The 18,640-nt window shown below is 45.3% G+C and overlaps 1 long non-coding RNA gene across 3 annotated transcripts; it reads left to right on the plus strand.

Moving 5' to 3' along the window:
• Positions 1–8,057: 8,057 nt before the first annotated feature.
• On the plus strand, positions 8,058–17,716 carry LOC308581254. Of its 3 annotated transcripts, none has more exons than XR_014004889.1 (4): positions 8,058–8,072; positions 10,536–11,104; positions 15,235–15,341; positions 17,411–17,716. It is a non-coding gene; the product is annotated as an uncharacterized lncRNA (long non-coding RNA). The 3 variants fall into 3 exon arrangements; XR_014004890.1 differs by having other exon boundaries at positions 10,703–11,104; XR_014004891.1 differs by having other exon boundaries at positions 10,802–11,104.
• Positions 17,717–18,640: the final 924 nt, after the last annotated feature.

The raw sequence follows: 18,640 nt of genomic DNA on the forward strand, positions 1-18,640 counted from the left end.
GTACAGGGAAGGTACAAGTTGTGTTCACTGCCCCTGTCCTTTCTTTAAAAGCAGACGGCCACAACTTGGGAAGCACAAGTTGTATCCAGCGTGGTTATTTTTATTACAGTGGTACCTCAGGTTCCGGAGGTCCGTTCTTAACCTGAAACTGTTCTTAACCTGAGGTACCACTTCCGCTAATGGGGCCTCCCGCTGCCGCTGCACGATTTCTGTTCTCATCCTGAGGTAAAGTTCTTAACCCAAGGTACTATTTCTGGGTTAGCAGAGTCTGTAACTTGAAGTGTCTGTAACCCGAGGTACCACTGTATTTGTTATTTATTCAATTTCTACACTGCCCTTCACATTTTGGTTTGCAATAGAAAAACACAAAGCTACATAACATAATAGCAAACAAAATAATACCCCCTCCACAGTTTTAAAGGCTGTAGATGGTTTAATTAGCCAAAGGCCTGGGAGAAGAGGAATGTTTTTGCCTGGTGCCCAAAGATATATCTCTAAGGCGCCAGGTGAGCCTTCCTGGGGTTAGCCCTCCTCAAAATAGGCTCGCAGAACTTTAGACATGACTAATTTATGTTCATTAATGTTAATGGGCCTCCTCTGAGTTTAACTTAGTTGGATACAACCTCTAGGACTTTTTTAAATTAAAAAAATCAAAATAATTGCACATCCTCCCATAATAAAATAATAATATTTTTTTATTATTTGTATCCCGCCCTCCCCAGCCGAAGCTGGGCTCCTCCTCCTCCTCCTCCTCCTCCTCCTCCTTCCTCTTCTTCTTCTTCTTCTTCTTCTTCTTCTTCTTCTTCTTCTTCTTAAAATTTGCATACCACCCTTCATCCAAAGATCAGAGGGCAGTTCACAACATAAAAATAAAAAATGAGAACACAAAATATATAATAAAAACAAGAGAACAGGGAAACATTTCATATTTCAGGCACATGGTGTTCCTAGAAAGACATTTGCTTCCAGGCCCTAAGCATATCACAGTACAGTGGTACCTTGGATTACATACGCTTCAGGTTACATACGCTTCAGGTTACAGACTCTGCTAACCCTGCTCTGTTAGTCTTATACACTGGTACCTCAGGTTAAGTACTTAATTCATTCCGGAGGTCCGTTCTTCACCTGAAACTGTTCTTAACCTGAAGCACCGCTTTAGCTAATGGGGCCTCCTGCTGCCGCTGCAGCCCGATTTCTGTTCTTATCCTGAAGCAAAGTTCTTAACCTGAAGCAGTATTTCTGGGTTAGTGGAGTGTGTAACCTAAAGTGTATGTAACCTGAAGCGTATGTAACCCGAGGTACCACTGTATGCATATATAAGAATCTTACGTAAACATTTGTGGATAGGGTTACCATATTTCAAAAAGTGCAAATCCAGACACGAAAGCTGTTGAGCTTTTTTTTTTTTTAGTTTGGCTTTCTATTTATTTATTTTTTGCAAAATCACATATATACCATATAAAAAGTTTTTTAGCTATTTTAAAGGAATTTCGCCAAAATCTACACTTCCAACATTGGTTACCATACGTCTGGAGTCCGCCCAGATGCTGTTTCCAAAAGCCGAAGCCCTGGACACAGAACTGTTCTTACATGTTTCCTGTTTCTTCTCTAAACAACTCTCAAATAAGCAACATTAAGAAGTGAATAGAGAGCACTGCCTAGGGCAGGCATGGCCAAACTTGGCCCTCCAGCTGTTTTGGGACTACAACTCCCATCATCCCTAGCTAACAGGACCAGTGGTCAGGGATGATGGGAATTGTAGTCCCAAAACAGCTGGAGGGCCAAGGATGCATTCCAAGGCCACCTGGAAAACTCAGGACTGAGCTGAAATAGACATTTACCCACCTACACAAGACGGCAGGTTACAGCAGATGGGGACCAGCTAAATCAGTGCAAGCTGTCTTCAAGGTGATTGCGAAAGTCCAACCAGTGATGATGCCCACAGCCTCATTAGTGGCCGCCTACATGATCTGGGCAGGACAGAAGAGTCTGGGTACATAAAGCCGCCTAGAGGATTAAGACATCACAAAGAGAAGACATCCAGGACAGGATAAACATCACAATCTTGTACGTTAGAACCACTTTGCCCATGTTGAGTAATGGGGAGAAGACTTGAGAGGCGAACGCTATTTGCTCCAGAAGTATTAAAGATAAAAGTAAAGGGACCCCTGACCGTTAGTTCCAGTCGTGACCAACTCTGGGATTGCGGCGCTCATCTCGCTTTATTGGCCGAGGGAGCCAACATACAGCTTCCGGGTCATGTGGCCAGCCGCGTCCGGGTCATGTGGCTACATCGCTTCTGGCGAACCAGAGCAGTGTACGGAAACGCCATTTACCTTCCCGCCGGAGCCGTACCTATTTATCTACTTGCATTTTGACGTGCTTTCGAACTGCTAGGTTGGCAGGAGCAGGGACCGAGCGATGGGAGGTCACCCCATCGCGGGGATTCAAACTGCCAACCTTCTGATCAGCAAGTCCTAGACTCTGTGGTTTAACTCACAGCGCCACCCGCGTCCCAGAAGTATTAGGAAGTCTGAAAGCCAAATGGGATTGTTTTCTGGAGATAGAAAGGGATATAGGAAGTATTATAGAACCAGCTAGATTGATGGGATTGTTTTATTATCTACAGGTACCATTCATCTTACATGGTGGTTATGTTCCTGGTCATCGCATGTATAAGCCAAAATAGCATGAAGCTGGAACGACCCATAGAGAACCTTTTGAAAATTGCCACACTTACCACTGAAGGATAAATGCAGTTCTAAGTCTTCCTCTCCCTCATTGGATGATGATATGAGTACCAGGAAGGTTGACCGGAAGCCAGAAGAAGCGCTAAGCTGTGGTTCATATCCAGAGATGGGTTGTATGGGCAGATTTGCTGCTGCTGCTTCTTCTTCCTTTCTTTGTGAGGAACATAGTGACTGGCATCTGTTGCTGTTGTCTCTTGAGCTCCTAAAGCATTTCATTGTATGTCTCAGAATGTCCATAAGCTGTTAAGAAAATAGGTAACAAAGAAAAACCAGCCTGTGAAGGAAGCTTTTCAGTAGTTGAGTTAAGCAGAATCGCGATTGTTACCAGGCACATTAAAACTTTGTTAGATTTACTTCTGCCCTCATCCACCTTTTTACAAAATACCTAGGCTAAAATAAATCACAGATACTTCGCTTTGCAAATAAGCAAAGATTTCACTCACAGAGTTTCCAGAAGTTACATCAAACAAATCTTCCATCTGCTGGCAGTAAAACAAAGACGAATAAAGATTCCAAATGACTTTTAAAAAAACAGACTTGCTTTCTTTACAAAAGGATTGTGCAATCTTTGAGTTAGCAAAGATGCAGGCTTTAAGACCTTCCTTTTTGGAGAGATTGCACTTTTGCTGAGTCGGGAGCCAAAGCCGCATGGCTCCTTACTTGTTCCAGGAAGCAGGAAGAGAAAAAGACTAAGAAGGGAGGCACCTATTTGCAACTTGGGCTCAGGTTACCACTTTCATGCACACAAGTGTGCAGTCAGTAACTGTATATCACATGGCTGGTGGGGGAGCCTGTAGGCTCCCCAGAAGGAATAAACCCTACACCACTAACTTTGGTTGTGCACATGTTGTTGGTTTGTTAATTTTGTTCATTTTAACACAGAAAGAAGGGGAAGGAAGTTGAGTTTTGAAATGTTAAAATGATTGTAAAATTAGCGAAATGTATAAACCTGGAAAGCATACATAATTTTTTTTAAAAAAAAAGAGAGAGGGAAAAAGAACGACCTATGCTTATATATACTATAAAACACATTCAAAGCACAATTTTCCCCTCAAAAAATTCTGGGCCCTGTAGTTGGTTAAATGTTCCTTCCCCCTCTTTCTGTGGTACCTTAAATTTATTTTTATTATCTTCTGCATATCCAAATTAACTTAATTTGCTCATTTATTCATCAGCTTTAAATATATACTCTTATAAAACTGCAGGTTATTACACTAATCCTGCCAATTTTCTTATCTGTTTACAATTTATCTGTAAATATTCAATAAACCATTTCCATTCTTTTATTAAAAGTTTGTTATCTTGATTTCTTATTCTTTTGGTAAGTCTTGCCATTTCTGCATATTCCATAAGTTTTTGTATCCATTCTTCCTTTGCTGGGACTTCTGCTTCTTTCCATTTTGGGGCGAGTAACATTCTTGCCACTGTAGTCGCATACATGAATAAGTTTCTATACAGTTTAGGTAGTGTTGTGTACTAACCTTGGATCCTAGAACAATAGGCAAGTAGGATCCTAGAATGCAACAACTGATTGGCTTGCAGGAGAAGACCAATCAGGCTCCAGGAAGAAGTTAATCAGCCTATTAGGCTGGTAGGATTGTAGAATGCAACGACTGCAGGAAAAGACCAATCAGGCTCTAGGAGGGAAGCAGAATCAGCCAATCAGACGGGACTCATTGTGTAAATAATGTATATAAAAGCCTGAGGTTTGGGGGGAAATTCAGTCACTGTTTTACAAGCTGCAATAAAGAGCATGAAATCACTACAGGACTATTTCAGTATTTCAGGTAGTTCTGTCCCTATAATTTCCAAAGGGGGGGGGGGAAATAGGTTGTTCTTTTCTCAATTTGGTCAAAGCTGGTCTGAGGGGAAACACACACAGCCATTTCATAATAAATGGCAGGATAGATACAGGATAGTTGGACGAGAGAGACAGAATTGATCTAGACTAACATTGTGTGTAGGGATGCAGGTGGCGCTGTGGGTTAAACCACAGAGCCTAGGACTTGCTGATCAGAAGGTCAGCGGTTCGAATCCCCGCGAGTGGGTGAGCTCCCGTTGCTCGGTCCCTGCTCCTGCCAACCTAGCAGTTCAAAAGCACGTCAAAGTGCAAGTAGATAAATAGGTACCGCTCCGGTGGGAAGGTAAACGGTGTTTCCGTGTACTGCTCTGGTTCGCCAGAAGTAGCTTAGTCATGCTGGCCACATGACCCGGAAGCTGTACGCTGGCTCCCTTGGCCAGTAAAGCGCCACAACCCCAGAGTTGGTCACGACTGGACCTAATGGTCAGGGTTCCCTTTACCTTTACCTTTACTTTTACCATTGTGTGTACTCTGCTTTCCAAGTCAGCAGTGGAAGTGTACCGGATGCAGCGTAAACGAGAATGTGTGTACACAGCCCCCATGGCCCAATGTTGTGTTGCTGCCTGAGCTCCAAAGAGGATGATTGTTACATCGCTAGACTGAGAGCTCTGAGCCTCCTAAATACTACGTGTGGGACGTTTGTACGGGAAGAACATGGTTTGATAATCAGAGAATGAATAGCACACTCTGGTGCTAATGAGCTTTACCGGAGCCTCGCGATGCAGATAATAGGACTGTAAACTAGCGGAGAGAATGCCCACAGAATACCTGGAAGATGCTCGAAAGCTGGAACTGAGTCAGCAGGATGTCCTGGCTGAGAAATGGCAATTTTGGAATGCATATATGTGGCATGGTTTTCAAGGAGGGTAGAAAAAGAGGGGGAGAAGAAGAGAGAGGAAGGGAGAGGAGGGGGGAGAGGGAGGGTGAGAGGGGGCATGATTCTACAAAGGACTGTTTAGGTATCCCAGACAAGATCTGGCTATACAGTGGTACCTCGGGTTACATACGCTTCAGGTTACATACTCCGCTAACCCAGAAATAGCGCTTCAGGTTAAGAACTTTGCTTCAGGTTGAGAACAGAAATTGTGCTCCGGCGGCGCAGCAGCAGCAGCGGGAGGCCCCATTAGCTAAAGTGGTGCTTCAGGTTAAGAACAGTTTCAGCTTAAGTACGGACCTCCGGAACGAATTAAGTACTTAACCCGAGGTACCACTGTATAACTGCCCCCCGCCAATGTTCTCTAGGACTCTGTGGGGCTGCCACTGGGCTTGTGACCCTGTCAGGGTTGTTTGATAGACTGGCTGGAGGAACTGATGTCCCTTTGGAGTTGCAAAATGCAGACTATAAGACTTCAGCAATATGCAATAGGAAACATGCTTGGATAACAGCCCTTGAGATGGAGGTCTTGTATAAGCAGGTCTCTCTTCAGATGTGAAATGTTGATGGTATACTTTCTTCAGTAGGAACAACACACACACACACACACACACACACACACACACACACACACACACTTCCCCCTACCTCTGAGCACACACCTGTGGTGTTTCCTGCATCTGAGATGCATCAGCCGAGTTTGGTGAATTTGAGTGTGCATCAAAACACTCTGTCTCTTCAAGGCAACGTTCCCAACTGCACCTGCCGGCAAATCAGATTGGGTAACCTTGGGTTTGCCCTTGACATTTCTCACATCCTCCTGTAGGGTGCAGAAGGGCGACAGGCAAAAACAGCAACAGGAAGAGCCACCTTTTATGGGTCACCTGCCACAGTTCCTCCCGTCCACGGCCTTCCATGCATCCGGCAGATTTCTGATTGTTCCTGCAGCTAATAAAGCCTTGAAACACTTGCCAGGGGGGGAAGAGGGTGGGGGGAATTGTATTTGTAAGCCATCTTCCCACCATTGCTCCAGCCACTCCCTTCCCTTTCCATGGCTCCTACCCAGTCTGTTAGGTAAAGGTAAAGGGACCCCTGACCATTAGGTCCAGTCGCGGACGACTCTGGGGTTGCGGCCCTCATCTCGTTTTACTGGCTTCCAGGTCATGTGGCCAGCATGACTAAGCCACTTCTGGCGAACCAGAGCAGCGCACGGAAACGCCGTTTACCTTCCTGCCAGAGAAGTACCGTATTTTTTGCTCTATAAGACTCACTTTTTCCCTCCTAAAAAGTAAGTGGAAATGTGTGTGCGTCTTATGGAGCGAATTCAGGCTGCGCAGCTATCCCAGAAGCCAGAACAGCAAGAGGGATTGCTGCTTTCACTGCGCAGCGATCCCTCTTGCTGTTCTGGCTTCTGAGATTCAGAATATTTTTTTCCCTTGTTTTCCTCCTCCAAAAACTAGGTGTGTCTTATGGTCTGGTGCATCTTATAGAGCGAAAAATACGGTACCTATTTATCTACTTTCACTTTGACGTGCTTTTGTACTATTAGGTTGGCAGGAGCAGGGACCGAACAACGGGAGCTCACCCCGTCGCGGGGATTCGAACCACCGACCTTCTGATCGGCAAGCCCTAGGCTCTGTGGTTTAGACCACAGCACCACCTTTGGAGTTATATACACACAGTTGCCATGATTTGCCCAACCGGAATAGCCAGCACAAATTACAGCTCCCATTTTTGTCACCCAACCTGGCGAGTCCAATCTATGCAAACTGGTGCCTTAGGACAATCCTGGCAGGGTTGTGAGACCACCAGCCGCCCCATGTACCTCTGGGTGCGGAGGGGGGGCATAGCTGTCACCTTTCCCTTTTCTTGCGAGGAATCCTATTTGGAATAAGGGAATTTTCCATTTAAAAAGGGAAACGGTGACAGCTATTGGGGGGGGGGCACTGGCTGCACCAAGCTGCTCGTAATAAGAGTGCCACAGGTCATCAATCCGCATTTGAACTTTTTGGAAGAAGGGCTTATAATCAGAGAAGCAGAGAATTGGGAGGGAACCCCAGGGGTCATCTAGCCCAGCCCCCTGCAATGCAGGAATCTCAGCTGAAACGTCCATGGCAGAAGACCATCCAACCTCTGCTTAAAAACCTGCAGGGAAGGAGAGCCCACAACCTCCCGAGGGAGACAGCTTCACTGTGCAACAGCTCTTATTGAAGCCATGAGTTCGAATCCTACCCTCCAGAGAAGGAGAAAACAAGCTTGCTCCCTCTTCCATGTGACACAGGCCTTCAGATATCTGACGGTGGCTACCCTATCTCCTCACAGTCCCCTCTTTAGCAGGCTAACCACACCCAACTCCTTCAACCGTTCCTCATAAGGCTTGGCTCCAAGGCACTTTCGTATCTTGGCTGCCCACCTCTGAGCACGTTCCAGCTTGTCGAAGAACAGAGCCAAACGCCAAATATGATATTGCGAAGCTAAGCTGCTTAAAGCAAGCAGTGAAAGCATTAAGCGCACCCAAAGGAGAGGCTCAGATTGAGCCTTGAGATCTCAGTGACTCAGTGTGGGAGGAGACATTCTGTTGCCTGAGGTAAAGGGCAAGATGGCGGCCCTCCCCATTCCATCTCAATCCAACACGGGTGATGGGACAGCGCCTTACACTGACGCATGGGAGCCTAGGAAGCTGCCTTAAAACCTTGGGCCTGGCACTGCCTCTCAGCCCAGCCTACTTGAACCCGGTTCACCAGATTACGAGTCCACTGCTCTTAACCACACTTCAAAACGACCTTGACAGATTAGAGAACTGGGCAAAAACAAACAAGATGAATTTTAACAGGGAGAAATGTAAAGTATTGCACTTGGGCAAAAAAATGAGAGGCACAAATACAAGATGGGGGACACCTGGCTTGAGAGCAGTACATGTGAAAAGGATCTAGGAGTCTTGGTTGACCACAAACTTGACATGAGCCAACAGTGTGACGCGGCAGCTAAAAAAGCCAATGCAATTCTGGGCTGCATCAATAGGAGTATAGCATCTAGATCAAGGGAAGTAATAGTGCCACTGTATTCTGCTCTGGTCAGACCTCACCTGGAGTACTGTGTCCAGTTCTGGGCACCACAGTTCAAGAAGGACACTGACAAACTGGAACGTGTCCAGAGGAGGGCAACCAAAATGGTCAAAGGCCTGGAAACGATGCCTTATGAGGAACGGCTAAGGGAGCTGGGCATGTTTAGCCTGGAGAAGAGGAGGTTAAGAGGTGATATGATAGCCATGTTCAAATATATAAAAGGATGTCACATAGAGGAGGGAGAAAGGTTGTTTTCTGCTGCTCCAGAGAAGCGGACACGGAGCAATGGATCCAAACTACAAGAAAGAAGATTCCACCTAAACATTAGGAAGAACTTCCTGACAGTAAGAGCTGTTCGACAGTGGAATTTGCTGCCAAGGAGTGTGGTGGAGTCTCCTACTTTGGAGGTCTTTAAGCAGAGGCTTGACAACCATATGTCAGGAGTGCTCTGATGGTGTTTCCTGCTTGGCAGGGGGTTGGACTCGATGGCCCTTGTGGTCTATTCCAACTCTATGATTCTATGATTCTATGAACCATTATACCACACTGGCTCTCACTTTCTTCTTCAAGCTTCTCCTTTTTTATGTCCATGGAGTTTTCTTGGCAAAATACTGGAGTGGATTGCCAGTTCCTTCTCCAGGTGGATCACATTTAGTCTAAACTTTCGGCTAGGAACGGTCTGTCTTGGGTGGCCCGGCACTGCACAGCTCATAGCTTCTCAGAGTTATTCAAGCCCCTTCGCCACGACAAGGCAGCGATCCATGAAGGGGTATAGAAGCACAGAATCACCAATCCAGGGGTCAGCAACCTTTTTCAGCCGTGGGCCAGTCCATCATCCCTCAGACCATGTGATGGGGCGGACTATATGGGGGGGGGGAATGAAGGAATTCCTATGCCCCACAAATAACCCAGAGATGCATTTTAAAGAAAAGGACACATTCTACTCACGTAAAATCACACTGATTCCTGGACCGTCCACAGGCCAGATGGAGAAGGCCTACCCCTGATCTACTCCAACCCCCTGCAACGCAGGAATCTCATCTAACGCATCCATGACAGATGGCCATCCAACCTCTGCCTAAAATCCTCCAGGGAAGGAGAGTCCACAACCTCCTGAGGGAGTCTATTACACTATCAAATGGCTCTTACTGTCAGAAAGCTTTTCCGTCTTTCTAGTCAGAATCTCCTTTCCTGCAACTTGAAGCCGCTGGTTCGAGTCCTACCCTCCAGAGCAGGCGAAACGAGCTTGCCCCACCCTCCATGTCACAGCCCTTCAAATATCTGAAGATAGCTATCCTATCTCCTCTCAGTCTCCTCCTTTCCAGGCTAAACATTCCCAGCTCCTTCAAGCGTTCCTCATAAGGCTCAGCTTCCAGACCCTTCATCATCCCAGTTGCTCTCCTCTGCACACCTCCCAACTTGTCAACATCCTTTTCAAATCGTGGTGCACAGTACTCCAGGTGTGGTCTGTCCTGTAGCCTTCTTAGACTTTACCGATTGGCAGGGTGAGCGTTGCTCCCAGAGAGGGAGGAAGGAGTCAAAAGACACTGAGGTTGATTCAGAGAAAGAGTTCTTTATTTCTGCTCTCCGGAGTAGCAGAAAGGCACTTGCATGGTAAGTTCACAGCAAGTCCGAAGAAAGAGAAATTTCACACAGTATATATATCCTCCAGGCACCTTCTCCCCCCTTCCCCAGGAATCCAGCCTCGTACATTCATACACGTAAGTTGAACTGACAAGACCATCCATTAAGCGTCACGGACTGATAAAGGAGAGGGCTTTGTTTATACAGCTGGGTTCCTGTTATACATTGGCTCAAGTGCTCAAGTTAATGCTTTTTAGCTAATGGACCCTTGGAGAAGGAAAAATGGGGGTTTTGGGGCCCGTTTCAGACTGACTGCACAGTCAGGCTTTAGATTTGGGAAACCCATTCCTTCAGTCCAAGGCTGATGGACTTAGCTTTGGTACCTTTTGGGTTTTCTTTAGGTAACTATCTCCAGAGACTTGGGCAGTAATTGCTTTGGGTTCTTTTGAAGCATCGCAATTGTGACACAGTCTGTTTGCTGCCCAGGAATGCATTTGATTTATTGGACCAAGCCGAGTGTGAACTTCATATTAATGTGCGGCTAATCTTCTCAAATCTGTCCAATTAGTGACTCACCCAGGATAGAGAAGCCTTCTTAAGAACTGCTGTGCACTGAACTTCCGCATTTCCTGCTTTAATCCCTGAACAATTTCCAATTGCACATTAGATTCATGGAGCACCAAGGGCTGGAATACATTCTGAGGTGCGTTAAGTACCGATGGTTGAATTAGACAACCCACACAAGTCAGGAGCAGGTGACAGTAGACGGAGACCAGTTGAACCGGCACAAACCTCCCTGTGGATTATTGCAAAAGATCAATCAATCACTCCACCCCAAACTGAATTAGCAGCCACCTACCAGTTCTGGGAAGGAAAGGAGAAGCTGCGTACATAAAGGCACCTGAGATTCTTAGACCACTGGAACTTCACCAGGAGAAGGCATCCAAGACAGAATAAACATCGCCACCTTGTAAGTTAGAACTTCTTTGTTCGCCGGTTGAAAAGAGGGGAAGAAGACTTCAGAGCTGAACGTGATTTGCTCTGGAAGCATTAGGAATCCTGCAGGTCCAATAGGATGATGGTTGCCTGGAGAGAGAAAGGGAAATGGGGGGAAATTATTACAGGGCTGCACCGATTGGTGGTGCAGGATGGTGGAAGCCTACCTTGTTCCTCGAGCAGGAGGAAAACGGACTGCTAGACTGATGGGGTTGTTTTAATGTCTAATTATGGATGCTCATGCTTTAATCTTTGTGTAACTGTCTTCGATACTTTCCTAGCCGCTTAGAAGCCTGTTTAGGAATTAAGTAGTACAGTGGTACCTCGGGTTATAGATGCTTCAGGTAACAGACTCTGCTAACCCAGAAATAGTACCTCAGGTTAAGAACTTTACCTCAGGATGAGAACACAAATCGCGCGCTGGCAACGTGGCGGTAGCGGGAGGCCCCATTAGCTAAAGTGGTACCTCAGGTTAAGAACAGTTTCAGGTTAAGAATGGACCTCCAGAACGAACTAAGTTCTTAACCCGAGGTACCACTGTAAATAAATAGCTAACCAAGCAAGCAACATAAAACTGGGTTTTAATTAATTAAAGAGGATAGGGAGACAAGTTAAATTTATTTGGAATGAGAAACAGAGTAAAGGAAGAGGTTCTTCCCAAATCAGCTGGTCTAGGAACACAGGTGATTTTGCCTTCCACTTAGGGAAGTTGGATTGGCTCGCTTGCCAGAGTCATCCATTTCTGGCCTCTAGCGCTTCCATTCTGGTGGCTGAAATGCAAACTACCTTTGCTGTAATGCAATTAATAAAACCACTATTACTGGTGAACAGTAGTTTTATTAATCCCATGTGGGTAATTCTGATTATTTTTTTTACAACAAAATAAATATGAAAGTCATCGTTAAATGTATTAAATTTGTTCAGTTATCATGGGCAGCATTCAACTACTTTTATTATTTTTGCTCTAGAATTATCACTAGTGCAATGAGATTTTGACCCTCCCCTACCCCAAATCTTCCCCAGAGGGTTGCGGGAACTGGATATGAGGAGAGCATTTCATTGTGCAAAGAGAAATCCTTGTGCAAGTCTCACCTTAGTGCTACATTGAATACAATGCAATGCTTCTTAGCTCCTCTTTAACCTCGATTAATAAATAACATCAATGCGGACTTGTGAAATTGGGGTGCTTAGTGGAGCCTCAGCTTAATTAGACTGAAGTAATTGGCCTTCATAGGGACGCGGGTGGCACTGTGGGTTAAACCACAGAGCCTAGGACTTGCCAATTAGAAGGTCAGCAGTTCGAATCCCCACGACGGGGTGAGCTCCTGTTGCTCGGTCCCTGCTCCTGCCAACCTAGCAGTTCGAAAGCACGTCAAAGTGCAAGTAGATAAATAGGTACCGCTCCGGCGGGAAGGTAAACGGCGTTTCCGTGAGCTGCTCTGGTTCGCCAGAAGTGGCTTAGTCTTGCTGGCCACATGACCCGGAAGCTGTATGCCGGCTCCCTCGACCAATAAAGCGAGATGGGCTCCGCAACCGCAGAGTCGGCCACGACTGGACCTAATGGTCAGGGGTTCCTTTATCTTTACCTTAATTTGCCTTCATAAAACAACAGTCGGATGTTGTAAACACTGGAGACACTTCCATTACGGCTTCTGGGGCACATCTCTGTCAATCAGAATATCGAGAAATGTTTTTAATGCTGCAAAAAGAAAGAAATCTCAAAGCCACACTTCCCCACCCAGCACACATTTTATACTTCTATGAATCTGCAGGGGCTTGTGGAGGCATTTTTGTCAGTCTTCTGTTTCCTGGCCAATCAGCTGTCTAGCACCACTCAGCCAACCCTAACCCTGAAATATAGCCAGGGCCGGCCTGTCCATAAGGCAGATGGAGGAAGCTGCCTCAGGCGGCAGAATCCAAGGGGTGTCTCTGCATGTGTGGCCAACGCTGGAGAAGCAAGGAGAGGCGGCTGGATCACCCTGGGCTCCTGCAGGATCTTGCAGAAAAAAACATGTGACTGACATTTGAATATTAGGATTATTGAGTATTAAAAGGATTGCTGGCTTTTTACCCAGTGATGACCATACTGCTGCTCTCACTATTATTTTTTTGAGGACTATTTCGTAGCCACTATATCAGATATTGAACGCGGGTGGCGCTGTGGGTTAAACCACAGAGCCTAGGACTTGCTGATCAGAAGGTTGGCGGTTCGAATCCCCGCAACGGGGTGAGCTCCCATTGCTCAGTCCCTGCTCCTGCCAACCTAGCAGTTCGAAAGCACGTCAAAGTGCAAGTAGATGAATAGGTACCAGTCCATCGGGAAGGTAAACGGTGTTTCCGTGCACTGCTCTGGTTTGCCAGAAGCGACTTAGTCATGCTGGCCACATGACCCAGAGGCTGGACGCCGGCTCCCTCGGCCAATAAAGTGAGATGAGCGTCGCAACCCCAGAGTCCGTCACGACTGGACCTAATGGTCAGGGGTCCCTTTACCTTTACTTATATCAGATAATGGAGGAAAGCCTTGAAAGCCCAACACCATGAAGATGTTCAGAGCTGTTTCCTTGAAGGCCACAGCTCCTCATAATTTTTTGTTTGTACTAGTAACCAGAGAAGCAAGGGGGGGGCGGGGATGTTTCCTACTTTGAGGAACTTTTTGTTTTGTTTAATACTGTATTGACCTGAATATAAGCCTCACTACCCCCCCCCCCAAATTCCAACCGTGAAAAGTTAAAGTGTGGCTTAAATTCGCGACCTTACAAAAACTGGCTTTTACGATATCGCTGCTGGAACAGACATACAGTAAAACGGAACAGGTGTGAGTGCCTGTGGAATTTTAAGGCAGCGGCTTATATTCGGGTATTGTATTTTTTTCTTTTTCCCCCTTGAATTTTAAAGGTGCGGCTTATATTCGGGTGCGGCTTATATTCGGGCCAATACGGTATTTGTTTGTGGTCTTGTGTGTGTGTGTGTGTGTGTGTGTGTGAGAGAGAGAGAGAGAGAGAGAGAGAGAGAGAGCATGGACAGTGTGTGTGTGTGTGTGTGTGTCCTTCTGTAATAAATATTTATAGTTTTTTCTGAATAATTTTGCATTTATTTTTGTGAATTAAATTGGGAAGAGATACGGTGGGTGGCTTGTGAAGCGACAAACTCTGTGCTCAGGTGTCCCTGCATTCACCCATTAAAAGCTGCATCAGTAGCTAGGTGGAGCAGGGCAAGGCTTGATCTGAGTGACATGCAATTCCAGAGTATTTCCCAAATAGGTGTGTGAACTTGCTTTCAACAAGCCCCTGCCTTAGCTCTGCACAATCCTGCCACGGTTGTGAGCAAACTAGAAGCCCCATGTGCTTGTCTGTCCTTTGTCAAGCGCTCCTGTATGGTCTCTGTGCACAAAATGTTCTTGTATTTTTAGGGGATATTTTACTATCACTGAAGTTAGGGGAGAAAAACCTCAAAAGCAAGTTACTTTGATCAGGTAGACATCTGTGCTGGAAGGCAAGTCAATACAGCATGCAAAGGAGATGGTGACTGTAAGGTGAACAAGAATGGCAGTCTACTGAACTCAGCTACATTAGTGAAAAAAACAAAACTTTGAATGCGTTATAAACATGCAACACCAGATGGTGCTGGAGAGCAAAAAAAATATCTTTGTGATTTTACATAGCGCTTTTTTCCCTTTTGTCATAATGATTTAATTTCTGACTTATTTATAGCAGGGTTTTATCCTGTGTGTAGATCCACACTAAATGTACTAAATTTATATCCTGCCCTTCCTCCCAATGGAGGCCAATGGGCATGGCAAACAACGAGTGACAAAACAGCAAATACATCTTAGAAGCAAAATTTTAAAAACCCCAAAGGAAAAGGCAATTCTGTTTCAGATGCAGACTATGAAAGATAACGAGTGAAGCCTTTTTCTGGCATGGAGACAAAGAGATGGAGGAACTGTTTGTCGGTTTAATTTCTGCATGTTGGCCTACTGTTATAAATGTAAAAGAGCAAGGCCAGTAAAAACTGTGGGCAATCCTATGCAGAAAGGAGGGTGCTTACCCTGGTTATATCTTGGAGCTGATCTGTGACTTATTTCTTCCCAATGTCTACCTGCAGGTAAAGGTGAACCCAGCAAACTGCCAAGATGTGCAACTTGAATTTTGTTTGGACCATAGTGAAATTTATGTTTAAGATCATAAAGTGGATTTGTAACAAGGCCAAAGGTAAGAGGAGTGGGCTGGTGCAGGGGGTCTTATCATTCACCCACCTTCCCCAAGGTTGTATCCTTTTCTGTACTACAAAACCCATCAGCTGCAGCCAGCACGGCCATGAGAGCTGGGGCTGGTGGAAGTTGTAGTATGTAACAGCTGAAGGGTAAGGTTCCAGCGCATTCAGAGTCTGATCCTGACACACTTCTCTTAAAAACATACAGAATACCTTCTCTGAATGCTTATTTGCCATGCTTAAGACTTCCCTGATTCTGTTGTTTAACCTTCTCTCAAAAACCTCATATTTTACCTGGTGCTTAGTTTTACATTACTTTAAAAAAAAGTATACAGTATTATTTTTACCTATTTCTGGAAACTGCCTCGCGGGGACCTGGTCCTAGCAGACAGGATAGAAACATTTTGGATAAATAAATAAAATTATACAGTGGTACCTCGGGTTACAGACGCTTCAGGTTACAGACTCCACTAACCCAGAAATAGTACCTTGGGTTAAGAACTTTACCTCAGGATGAGAACAGAAATCGAGCGGTGGTGGTGGGAGGCCCCATTAGTTAAAGTGGTACCTCAGGTTAAGAACAGTTTCAGGTTAAGAACAGACCTCCAGAACAAATTAAGTTCTTAACCCGAGGTACCACTGCACAGAAGTCAGGGAGGATGGGGGGGGGGAATTAACTTAGAAATAAATAAAAAAAGAAAGAGCTTGTTTCAGTGGGCATTTTACCTACAAGCACACTGGGCTTCGATAAGTTATTTCCCAACACTTTTTATTGAAGGGGTGGGGCAGATCTTTGCCAATTAAATATAATGGAGACAAACATGATACTCTGAGCTAAGACATTTAAATTAAACACCAATCTGATAAGGGCACCCAAAGCAGAGGCTCAGATAAAGATCTTGGTGACTGGGTGGCCCTGGCACAGGAGAAGGGACAATGTCATTAGAAACATAGGGAGCTCACAGTATTGCCCACAAGGACTGGCAGTAGCTGTCCAGGGTATCAGGCAGGGACCATTCCCAGCTCTACCCGCCGATGCTGGGGACTGAACTGCATACAAAGCAGATACTCTAGCCCTGAGCCACAGTATCGTCTCTCCACATTTTGCTGCCTGAGGACAAGATGCCTCCTGCTCCCATCTTCCACTGCCCTTGAGGGCAAACAGGCTACAGTGGTACCTTGGTTCTCAAACTCAATCCGTTCCGGAAGTCTGTTCCAAAACCAAAGCGTTCCAAAACCAAGGCGCGCTTTCCCATAGAAAGTAATGCAAAACGGATTAATCCGTCCCAGACTTTTAAAAACAACCCCCCCAAAAAAAATCCATCAATTTAACCTGAATTTTACAATCTAATGAGACCACTGATCCATAAAATGCAAGCAATAATCAATGTGCTGTACTATAAAATCAATAAGACAGTATTGTTGATTGATAAAAATTAAAATTAATCTTTTTTCTTACCTGCACTGATGATAGTCATTGTTTGGATGGGGGGGGGGCTTCTATCCATTTCCGCAGTCACTCACTCACTCACTCACTCAATCAATCAATCAATCAGTAGCTGAACTGGGTTCCACACAGTTACAAAACCCAATTAACTGAAGAAGCCTCAAAAACAAAAACATAAAATAAATAGCAAAAACAAAAGCACCAAACTTAATCCGTTCCAGAAGTCCGTTTGACTTCTGGAATGTTCGAAAACGCAAGGTGCAGCTTCTGATTGGTGCAGGCGCCCCAGAAACAATAGCCGACCGTTGCATCGGACGTTCAGCTTCTGAAAAACATTTGAAAAACAGAACATTTACTTCTGGGTTTTCAGTGTTTGGAAACCAAGGCATTTGAGAACCAAGGTACCACTGTAGATGCATGGATCAAGGTTTCTCCAATGAGATTTTCTGGAAATGAGCAGCGCAAGCCTGAAGACGTTTACTCACAAGTAAGTCCCTCTGAATTCAGTGGGACTTCCTGCCTAGGAACTTGGTTAAGGATTTGCCCCAGTAGGCCAGGTTCCCTTCCTGACTTCTGGCCTTTTATGCTTTCCCATAGTGTTCATGTGTGTTTCTTTTTCAGAACGGATGAAGCCACACAAGCCGGCGATTGAAAAACCACCCAAGGCAGAGACTGAAAAACCACCCAAGCCAGAGACTGGGAAACCACCCAAGCCAGAGACTGGGAAACCACCCAAGCCAGAGACTGGAAAACCACCCAAGCCAGAGACTGGAAAACCACCCAAGCCAGCAACTGAAAAGCAAGACTGAAGAGGGAATGATGGAACTCCACAGTCCTGTCTTCTCCAACACTGGCAGTAACATCCCTCTGATTGTCAAGGCACGCCATGTTATTTTGTTAATGCAATAAAGCTTGTTTGGAGCCGAACATCTGAGTTTAAGGATTTTATTTTCAAGCGAATGATGTCTAAGAGGCATTGGAAAAACGCATTTTTTATTTATTTGCATTCGCATATTGCTAGGAAGGTCTCTCTGCGCCACTCTGTGGGCTAGTGGGCTTTTGGTGTGCTGGATTTTAATTCTCTTCTTTAAACAACACAGCCAAACTAGACATGGTGGCCTGAGACCCAACTGGGATAATTCAAAGGGGAAGTGCAGCTTGTGTTGTAACTGTGACAATAGAAAGGAGGGAGTCAACCCTTTCCATGTCCTAATTTTCTAGACTGGATTCTAGCGCTGTCACTCCCCACAGAGCTATTTGCCCTGTGGGTTAAGACCAAAAGGTGTTGTTCTATGGGGCAAACAGGTCCAAAGGAACAGTTTTCAGGCTGGGGGTAAAGATCAGCTGTAATAATAATAATAATAATAATAATAATAATAATAATAATAATAATAATTTTTATTATTTTTATTATTTATACCCTGCCCATCTGGCTTGGTTTCCCCAGCGGCTTCCAACAAAACACTAAAATACAGTAACCTATTAAACATTAAAAGCTTCCCTAAACAGGGCTGCCTTCAGATGTCTTCTAAAAGTTTGGTAGTTATTTTTCTCTTTGACATCTGGTGGGAGGATGTTCCACAGGGTGGGTGCCGCCGAGAAGGCCCTCTGCCTGGTTCCCTGTAACTTGGCTTCTCATAGCGTGGGTAGAACGATGGAGTTGGAGACGCTCCTTCAGGTATACTGGACCGAGGCCGTTTAGCAGAAAGACTCAAACCTCACAACCCAAATTCAAATACAGCCCCACTCAGTTGCTTTCCTCCTTAAAGTTAAAGGTAAATTCAAAATGCTGCTAGGTTGGCAGGAGCTGGGACCAAGGAACGGGAGCTCACCCTGTCACGGGGATTCGAA

Source organism: Podarcis bocagei (genome assembly GCF_964188305.1).
Source record: "Podarcis bocagei genome assembly, chromosome: 2".
Classification (NCBI taxonomy): domain Eukaryota; kingdom Metazoa; phylum Chordata; class Lepidosauria; order Squamata; family Lacertidae; genus Podarcis; species Podarcis bocagei.